Source organism: Sinocyclocheilus rhinocerous, unplaced genomic scaffold (assembly GCF_001515625.1).
Source record: "Sinocyclocheilus rhinocerous isolate Xijiao unplaced genomic scaffold, SAMN03320098_v1.1 scaffold839, whole genome shotgun sequence".
In the NCBI taxonomy this organism is placed as follows: Eukaryota; Metazoa; Chordata; class Actinopteri; order Cypriniformes; family Cyprinidae; genus Sinocyclocheilus; species Sinocyclocheilus rhinocerous.
Window position 1 is genome coordinate 561,034 of NW_015652287.1, and position 10,829 is coordinate 571,862.

General features: G+C 38.0%; 1 pseudogene; it reads left to right on the forward strand.

Annotated features, from left to right (window-relative positions):
• LOC107714405 (activating signal cointegrator 1 complex subunit 3-like) overlaps positions 1-10,829 on the forward strand; it is a 226,910-nt pseudogene that overhangs the window by 140,370 nt on the left and 75,711 nt on the right.

The window sequence follows — 10,829 nt, forward strand, 5'->3', positions numbered from 1 at the left end:
GCTGCTGCTTTCTATTTATGACGTATTGACACAAATTTCAAATGCTTTTCAACGGTCGCTTTGTCGCATCCAGTGTACTAGACAGACTTTAGCTGTTGCGGTGCAGACACGGTGTTACTCACCTATCGAGAAGAAACAAAGCAACCTCGGCGTCCGATCGCAGGCCTTCCGCTCCTTGACTTCTCTCCAGCACTGGAAAGCTGATCCGATATTTACACGAGTCCTACTTCTTGCTTTATTGCCTTAAGCCTTCTTTTGTTCTGCAGACGTTTTCCTCTTTTGTTTTTTATCCGCCATCTCTATCTTTCTGTCGCTCAGCTCGGCTAATGTCCGTCATGTGCACTGAATGCTCTCTCCTCCACATCATGAGTAGACACGCCCCTTACTGCTGATTGGCTACAAGTTTGTTTTGCTAGTCGGCCCGAATCAGTTTTCTAAAGTGTTTTTGAAAAATCACTTACCCCACCTTTAATGTGAGGTCACATTAACGAAAATTTTGGGAAATTTTGCAGGCTCATTGTCTATTGTCAGTAGTGGAGCAATGTATAAATCACAGCTCACACAGAAATCACTTTCAAACGAGCAGCTTTTTGTTGGTCAACGTGGCAAATCTGCGTGAAAAACACAATGCGAAATTCCTGATAATTCTTGATACACTCAAAACCGTGTATCCATCTTTATCTAGGTGGAGTCGACCCAGAGCATGATTTGCATACTTGGTCTCTCAGCAACCCTGCCGAATTACTTGGATGTGGCGTCTTTCTTGCATGTGAACCCTTTCATTGGATTGTTCTACTTGACAGTCGTTTTCGTCCTGTTCCACTTGGCCAGAGCTTTGTTGGCATCAAGACTACAAATAAGGTACCCAGCAGCCAAGAAATCTCGAGCTATGCCAAGTACAATGAATTTTTCAATCATGTTTTAGTCAGAAATATGAAATGTCTTTGTAATTGTTATGTTCTCGTCACAGGTCCAGCAGCTACATGACATGGAGGAGGTTTGTTATGAGAAAGTCCTGAAGCAGATCAGAACGGGTCACCAGGTAATGTCAGTGTGTGCTTTAGATCTTTTTGTCATCTAGCAGACTGTTTATATAAATTTTGACTGGAGTGTGGGGTTGTGTGAGGTGTCAAGGACACAAAGGAGCTTGGATTGTGATCTCACTCTGTCCAGTTCCTGTGTCACCCTGAATTAGATCTAAACTTGTCTGCCTCCCAACAAAAGATCCTGTGCACTAAGAGTGAGCAAGTCCAATGCAATCCTTCACCCAGTGGTGATGTTTTTTTTTTTTTTAGAGATGTGATGAAATGGAAGCTAACATTAAATTTATTGTAATTTCAGTGTAAAATACTGTTAAATTTACAGTTGTTGTTGTTGTTGTTTATTATTTATTTGTTTATTTATTTAATTTCAATCAGTTTCAAAAATGTAGGGTGGGGTTTTATCTAGCAGTTGTTAATAAAGCAATAAGCCCCAAGAAGCCGTGGTTTGCAGTGAATTTATAACAGCTAAGGGGCTTTGTTAGGCACGAAAACCCCCTTAGCTATTATAAATTCACTGTAAACCACAGCTTCACGGGGCTTATTGCTTTTATAAAACGGTTATTCCATATACGTAGTAAGGTTTCACAGAATTAAACAGAGCAAATAAAGTGTAATGATATAAATAAAAACAGTATTCTCCACCAAACAATAGGGCCTTTCGCACCGCTATAGTTCCAGAACTAAATGTACAATACTAAAGTACTGGGACGATTTTGCGCGAACTATTTCCCAGTACCATTTAAAGGGTTGCATTTGCACCGACAGTGTGTACTAGGAAATGACGTAAGCCATTCGACAGCGACGTCATTTGTGCGCGGCGTTCAACAACGGAAACAAAGAAGAACAACGTTAACAACAGGAGGATGGAGGACGCTGTGATCGGAGCTGTGTTTTTGTTGTGTCTCGCGGGTTTCACAATAATGGACATGGAAAGTCGACGTATACGTAAAGCGATTGAAAGAACGGAAAGGAGGACTAAGAATCTCCAACGACAACTGGCAGTGCTACATTTGCTACAAGTGCCTGCACTTCAGCGTCCGTCCATCTATCGCTGTTCTCCATACTTGCGAAATAAGTTGACACAATGTTTACAGTATGTTTACACAGCTTTAAATAATGGCGGGTGAGGGCGTTTTCATACGCGTTTGGCCAATCAATGTCTACTTACGTCACGATTAGTACCAGTTGTGCTGGTTAGACCCTGCTCCGGAGTAGGAGCTAATTTGGTTCTCGAAAAAGGCAGTCCGGTACTAAAATCGCACCCAGTTCCGGCGGTGCGAAAACGCCAAAAAGTGGGTAGTTCCACAATTAGTTCTGGTACTATGAAAAGGTTCCCGTGGTGCGAAAGGCCCTAATGTACTTCTTCAGAAACAGTTGTGGTTCCAACAAAGTGGTTGCTGAGCAACACACAGAAGTAAACAAAGGTGTATGTTTGTAGTGTAATTTACAACAGCTTTGAATGTGGCTCAACCAATCAGAATCAAGGACAGGAACTATCCGTTTTATAATTGGATTTTGAGATGTAGGTTTTGCATTTAAAATCGGAGGCAGATAAACATGAGTTTGCAGGGAAGTTCTGTATACATCACTTGAGAGAGGTCTGGAAGATAAAGAAATTATATTTTGATGAAAAATTACAAGGTCAAAAAACAAGCAGCATATGCATGCATAAAACATTCCCAATAAGATCAGTAACATGCATTAAGAAAATAGATGCTGTTTTGGCTCAATTTCACTAATGACAGTAATTCCAAAAAAGCCACATCAGAACTTGCTGTGCCTTTCCGAGCAGCACGCACTCTGAATGAATCTAAGTTTTTTTAACGAATCGAGTGAGACAATGATTCAGTGACTCATTCATAAAGATAGTCACTTCGTTTCTGAATGAATCAGCCATTATGAACGAATCAGTTGAATGAATGACTAAATGAATCACTCACTATGACGGTGACTTGTCGCCACCTACTGGCAGTTTGTAGCCTCAAAAAATTATGAGTATTAAATTATATGATGAATATAAATATTTATTTCTAAAACTACCTTTTTTAATATATAGTGTTATATATAATGTCTGTTCAATGCTTTCCTCATTTAACACAATAATTACTTTATTGACAAATATTTTTGGAGGTAATTTCTCGGCCAAAATTGATGTGCTATATATAAATAAATATCATCAAAATAAGTTGAGCAATTTCAATAAATATATAAATTCAACTTGATTTTTTATTAAAGTTGGTTTAATGTAATTTATGTTGAAATGACTTGTTCAACCAAGTTGACTGTTCTTAAATGAAATTTGAAAACCATTTTTATTTATAATCTCAAATTTCTTTATAAAAATGGCTTTTACAGTGTCCCAGGATGTAAAATACTTGTTCTTTGCTGGAGTAATATGAATGCAACAGTTCACCCACTCGAAACACAGAGCATGTTTTCATCCATGAAACACCAGGATGAGGGATGAGAGGATGGTAATTGTAACTGTTAAGCTCCAAAAAGCACATAAAAATAATGCAATATAATAGTCCATATAATTTGTTTCCCCCTACCTGAAACCCCCAGCCTCTACCCGCAAATCCTAACACTCCCACCCCTCTTCCTAATCGACACCTCAGACCTCACCTTATCAACACATGTTGGCAGTGTTGGTACTAATCTGTTGATTGGTTCAGTAACTAAAAATAACAACAATGTGAGAAATGTGTCCAAGTTGGGGTTGTTATGTCCAGAGGACAGAGTGTCAGCGTTACAGGACTTGGTGACCTCATTGTGGAGCTGCACTGCGTGTTGCTCATTTTCACATGTCCACGTGCTGTATGTATCGCTGTCTTTGATCTGTGCACCTGATCGTCATTTGTCTTTTTGAGTATGTTCAGGAAGTGTCTTCTCAAGGAGAAACACAATGAAAGGCCGTGAGTAAGGCCTTCTCGGGAAGGTGTAGCTGTTTAATTGAAAATCATCATTTCTGTATTCCAGCGCTGAAGGTCACAGGCTCTGCGGTAGCTGTGGTATATTGTGCCCTGTGCCTCGTCCTGAACTCAATCTCTAAATCTCATAAATCTCCAAACAACCCCACTCTTACCACCACGTAACCTCCCACCTTGCAAATGCTCTGTGTGTCTTCTGTTTGATTTATTTGCGTTTTTTGGTGTGGTTTTTAGATTCTGTCCATATTCTTTCTTGCTCTAAAAGCTACATGAGTTATACATTTAACTGCATGTCCTGGTCGTGCAGTATATATGGTCTAATCTAATCTCACACTGTCCACCGGTTTAGAGGACCTTTAGATTTTAGTTAAAGGACATGCCGCATACAGCAGCCCAAAAAAGCAACACTTAAAATTTCACTTACAATCACGAAAACAACGCTTAAAATTTCTGAATGCCATTGCATTAGATAACATCATGTCATATAATGTGATATTTTATTTAAGATAGCACTTTATAAACAAACAAAAAATTAATGAATAAATAAATACATACATACATACATACATAATGGTACGTTTTTAAGTGAGAAAACAATATACTGTCATATGGTTTAAACATCAAGTAATCCACCTAGTGACAATTATTTTCCAAAAAGAAAAATATATTTTTCAAGGTAAAAAGAAAAGGTAAAAATCAGAAATTATTAATTCATAGATTTTAAGTACTATATACTGTACATAATAGATAGATATAACAATGACAAAATGCTCCCCCAAAATATATTTAATGTAGTAATATATTTAGTATATTACTTTTTTCATTTAATTTTAAAAATAATTAATTTTAGAGGTTTATTCAAGACATTGTACAAGCTCCATATAATTATTATTAATTTAATTTAATAAAATAAAAAAAGAAGAATCATTGTGTAGCAGCTTGCCACATTAATAAGAATTCAGTTTATAACTGGTCACAGGTTGGTGTATATACAACTGTATTTCAACAGCTTCTAAAATGTCTCATTCAGTCAAATTTCAGAGATGGAACTAACTGGGTTAATGTTCCCACCCCTTACGATTTGGGAAAAAATCAGTTCTTTGGAAAGAGCCATGATTTAATGTGCTCCAACCATTAAATTGAATTTCAAACTAAATGCTGAATCATTTATAAGTGAAATGGGATGAGATTTGGTGAGTTGAAACTGGAAGTGAGCTGAAGAGATGGCAGGCTTTCTCTTTCCGGCGCAGCACCAGAGCAGTGTACAGTGGGGAGCGTCTCTCTCAGCTTGATATTAAATTGTCAGAAGTGGCTATGACATATATTAATTTCATGTGGGAGCATGATGGATTGAATTTTCTTTATGAAATGCCCCCTTAGCCCCCCTGTCGGACCAGTGGTTGGCAGACACGAGGCAGATGGTACTTTAATACGCTTACGGAGGCAGCAGTTACTGTAGACTGTGCTTTCTCACAGCTTTGCAATGATGAAAAAAGTCTAATAAATAATATTTGCTGAAGAGGTCTCTATGGATCTCAGTAGGAGTCTGCGCCGTCTGAGAGAGTCTGAATATAAAGGAATGCCGGAGAGAGATGGAATTCAATCTCCATGCATACGTTGACAAGATGAATAGTTTGAGTGATTGTATCTGTATGTGCAAATTCAGTTTTTCCCATCACCATATTCCTTTAGGAGCTCTATATGTTTTTGTGTTCTGTCTGCCCTTTATATTAATATTGTTTCTTGTAAATCTGTTGTGTGTCCAACACAGAGTTGTTTTGTTACATCATTAGCAGAAGGATGGTGATAACCAAAGCTCTTAACGCCAGACATGATAATATGTTGCTCCATCTAATGTTTTTTTTTTTAGTGTGTTGGTGCATTCATTAACTCAAGTTGTGGACTTTGTCATGTAAATGCCATCTGCAGTGTTCAAATCAACTATCAGCTGAATGTGGGAACCGCAAATGTATTTACATTCACACTTTTATTAAATGTGGTCAAAAACATACCAGACCACTTCCAAATGATGTTTCAGTGATCTTATTTCAAACCAGTCACAGTGTGTCTTGAGTGCATTTAAACTTAGATTGTAATGTGATCAGACTCTCTGGACACACATTCAGTGAGATTTGCTGTAGTAAACAGTTGTATCTATCTGTAGCTGTGTCTCATTTAGAAGGCTGCGCCCTCCGGAGGTCGAATCCTCTGGAGGTCGCATCCTCTGTAGGATGCATATACGAAGTGTCCTCAACCTAGAATTAAACGAGACGGCCTTCATAGGACAGGCGGAAAAGGAAACAGGAAGTATCACGTTGCTATGCCAACACATTTAGAGCATCGTTGCGCTCTCACACTACTTAAATGAAGGAAAATGATTTCTAAATTTGGAAAGTAATTTGAAAAAAAAAAATGCTTTTACTTGTTTTATTTTGTTCAATGAAAGAAGGTCGCATTCGAAGGTCGCATTCGGAGTGTCCTACTTGCTTTTCTGAAATGAGACAGCCTCGATGACGTATGCAGCCTTCGAATGCGACCTCCGGAGGGCGCAGCCTTCTAAATGAGACACAGCTTGTTTGTCTGTCTGGGATAATAACCAATTAAAGCATTTGTAGGGAGGGATGTTTCTGCTGATGACAATTGGACCGAGCTAAGGTATCAAAGTCATATTGCCATATTGCTCAGCTACGAATGTGATATTGCATTTATACAACAGTTTGATGGCACGAGTGTGTAAATAAAAAAGAGACAACAAAGGAGTGTCTTTAAAACCCCTCTTTTGTGCAGAACTACTTCCTTCCACCATGGATTTAAATCTCAGTTTAAAAGTCTTTACTGCTGACTCAGTCATAAAGACAGTCTCTTGAGCAATGTAACTAACCATCATCACGACAACACACCATTTCCCAATACTAAATATTATAATTAAATACTACTAATATTTATATAAAATAGTATTTATTGAATAATGATATTTAATAAACAACAGCAGCCATCATAAAGGTTGCTAGGCAATTCAGTCAAAATTACAAAGATAGCGCTCTGATATACAGCATTAAAGTTACATAAAAGATAACGTTATGAAATTTTGACCTCAGCCAAAACTATTTGCTCTGGAACAAATAATAGATTAATGAGACCAAAGACTGCCCGTTAGATTTACCCAAAACAAATGATATATCATGTTTAACCACTATAGAGACATCAGAGCCAGCGGCAGATTCCAGAAGATCTGGCCGAGGCGAGGCTGCTCTCAGCGGGTTTATGACCACTGAACGACCGCTGATGTCCTGGAGCTCACATCTCCAAAAACGTCAAAGCTAATTTTCAAATAGACGTTACTATATTAACAAACCACATTTTTAAAGTCTAAACAAGTAAATTTTTGTCTAAAAAACTCTTAAAACTACTTTCTGTGACACAAAAACAGTATTATTAATACAATTATAGTTGATTTGGGCGTCTGCCATGACACTCGCTGTGAGAAATACTGCAAGCGGAGTGATACAAACTGTGAAACGGTTGGAGTTCTGTTATCACCAGAATATCACATGTCCGGAAAAGACTCTCAGCCAATCAGATTCGAGGACCACAAATAACTGTTTTGTGTGTGTGTATATATATATATATATATATATATACAATGTATATTTGGGGTTGGGTATGGCACCGGTACCTATGTAACCGGTATGTACTAGAACCGAATCAGAACGCAGATTCGGTGCCTCATTTCAGTGCCACTTGAATGCCTGAGCGACCGATTGAAATATTTGTCCTGGTTCTCCAAAATGGATGTAAGAAACATGGGCGTCACTAGACCATTTTTAGCGGGGCTATAGCGATTAGCTCCATAAACTGTACAGAAATTTGTGATCGCCTCAGAGTCAGTCCCCTTTAAATTTCATATGAAAACGGCGGCAGACTTCGTCTCCTCCCCGTCTTTCAACGCGCTCTTCAATCCGCAGACCCCGGCGACGCAGCGCGAGCGGACTCAAACAGAAACAGAGGACACAAGGTGTGTGTTTATCGATAGATTGTTATAATATCTATATCTGTGCAGTTCTTTGTCATAAATACAGTTTACAAAATGTCACGAGGGAGCAATCAGTTTCCCATCTACTGTAAATTTTTCACTGCGTTCACCCCTCATCACACCACAGCTGTTTCCTCCAGCGAAAATCTAGCCCTTAACACATATGAACGCATACTTTATAAAACGATCATGTTGCTATTTTCATTTGAAAATTTAATATTTAATATAAAACATATTACAGTGCATGTGTCATACCATACAGTCATTCACAGAACTGAGTAAAGACAGTGACAGACAGCACTCAGTCAATTCACTAATTTTAACTAAATATCAGAGTGATTGACAGAGGTACAGTAGAAATATTATGTGTGGTTTTGTATTGAATATTGTTTTGTATTAAATAATGATCCAGATCTTAGAGTAAGGGAAGCACAACTCGGGAAATTAGACCATCCGAAGAGCATGTGAATCCTATGTATATTTATTTTAAACATTTTTAAAGGGGTCATATGATGTTGCTAAAAAGAACATTATTTTGTGTATTTGGTGTAATGAAATGTGTTTATACGGTTTAAGGTTCAAAAAACACATTATTTTCCACATACTGTACATTATTGTTTCTCCTCTATGCCCCGCCTTTCTGTGTAGTCTACTCTACCAGGATCAGTAAACAGTCCTCCATAAAATGCACTGCACACATCTGAATATTTGGGTTGAAGTGTTCTGGAACAGTGTTGTAAATACAACTTAACCACTGATTTGTAGTCGTGTCCTCTTTTGGAAGACCAAACAAAGTAGTTTCGCTTTCACAACGAAATAGCGTCACACACGGCGCATCATATGACCCCTTTAATGTTCTTTAATGTTATCCATTGTTTTGTTTTTTTTGTTTTTTGTGGCTCTTTTTTTTAAAGTATCGGTTCAGGCACCGTTTAGGCACCGGTACCGTTTTAAAAGTATCGATTTGGCACCGGTATCGTAAAAAACCCAATCGATACCTAACCCTATGTATATTTACAGAATAGTTATAACTTAAAGGAGCAATAGGTGATTGTCTTCAGAAACATTTTTTGTTATGCTGGTTGAAAGTCTCTTCACATCCCGATAGCAATCATTAAGTTAAGTGGTCTAAATGTATTTGTCTGTATTTATATATTCTGTGGAAGGTGTAGGATCAAGAAATGTTCGTCTAATCAAAACGTTCGGTCTAAAGTTAGCATTTTCCAAGATCTCCTATTGTACCTTTAAGGAAATTGGTCACCCCTAGTACCCAGTGAGTCCATATGTGAAAACTTGGGAGTGAGAACACGTTGCCTTAAAAAAGTACAGTTTGGGAGTTATTTCAGGAAGAGAGGTATTTCTGTAGGATGAACAATAAAACACCCTGCGGCCAGGAGGGATTATTGAAAAGAACACTGAAGTACAGTCAGACAATGCCAAATAAATCCTTCATGCCTCTCATTGTCCTTCATTGTCATTTATTGTTATGTTATGACTTTTCTTCTTTGTCACAGCGATCAGCTCATTAAATCTGTTCTCTAAAGAGTGTTTCCACATCCTTCCAGCCCCAATAACCACATTTTCCTTCCCCTCTCTCTCACTCTCGCTGTGCTCTGAGGAAGAGCAGATTGTGGTGAGCGCTGGTGAGAAACATGTTGGCAGGTGGTCAAGGACATGTTTGTGTTTTTTGGAAGTTCTTAAATTAGCAATCATGAATTAATTAGCTACCAATTATCCACAGGCCCAAACAATTGTGATGAATGCCAAAGTGCTGGCTCTGTTTCCAGGTACTGACCATGGCAAAATACAGCCCAAAACAAACAGAACAACAGCACTCAGCACATCTACACAGAGCAATTCAGTGTGGCACGAAAAATCACTTCTCCTCTGGCTTCAAACCCTCATTGTGGCATGTCTGGAGTGGTGCTCATTTGTTTAGTCAAATGCATATTACTGTGAACTTAATCTTTCATTTTGTGTCTTAATTTATTTTATTACATTTATTTATTGCATTGATTTTTTTTTTCTTGGACATAGTAATAGTTATTAGATGACTTGTGTGTTAACAGAATAAAATAAATAAATAAATCTCATCAGATCATTAAATCCAGATTATTATTCTCACCAGTATTAAAAAAAAATATATATATATTAATAGTAAGAAATTAAAAATATATATTAGCTTTGGGTTAGTGTTGTCAAAAGACCCGGTACTTCGGTACCAAATCGGTACTAAAAAAATGAAAACGTTACGGTACCAGATTTGTTTAAGTACCAGTGGTACCGAGTACCCGGTCAACCCGGTTCTTGATGCGCTATCCGAAAGGTGCGCAGATGTGCTCTCTTCATAAAAGCACTGAGACGTGGCGACCTCAAAAGGAGGAAACACACCAAACTAACAAAATACTTTAAAGACAGATCAAAATTTACCACAATATCAAAACTGACCACCACAAATAGATTTGCCAAAAGGCTTTGACTTCGTTGAATAAACATGAGCACTGCACGTGTCAAAGTCGAAACCCGGTGCGGGTGTTTTTATATCACTGTATTTCTGAAGGAAACCGACTGTCTTCAGAAAATTATGGATGTCATTTTCATTTCATCTTGCCTGTAATGCCTGAGCAGTGTTTGTAAGCGGAGCGCTGCTTTGTGTACAGCCATTACGGGGGAAATATCTCCCGCTCCACAAGCGCCTCCTGCTGGCAGAGAGTGAATTTGCATATATATGCTGCCACAAATAGAGTGCAAGTCTGTGGGAAACACCGCTTCTGTTATGAATATTATTCAATATTTTAATTTGAATGTCGGATTGAAATGAAC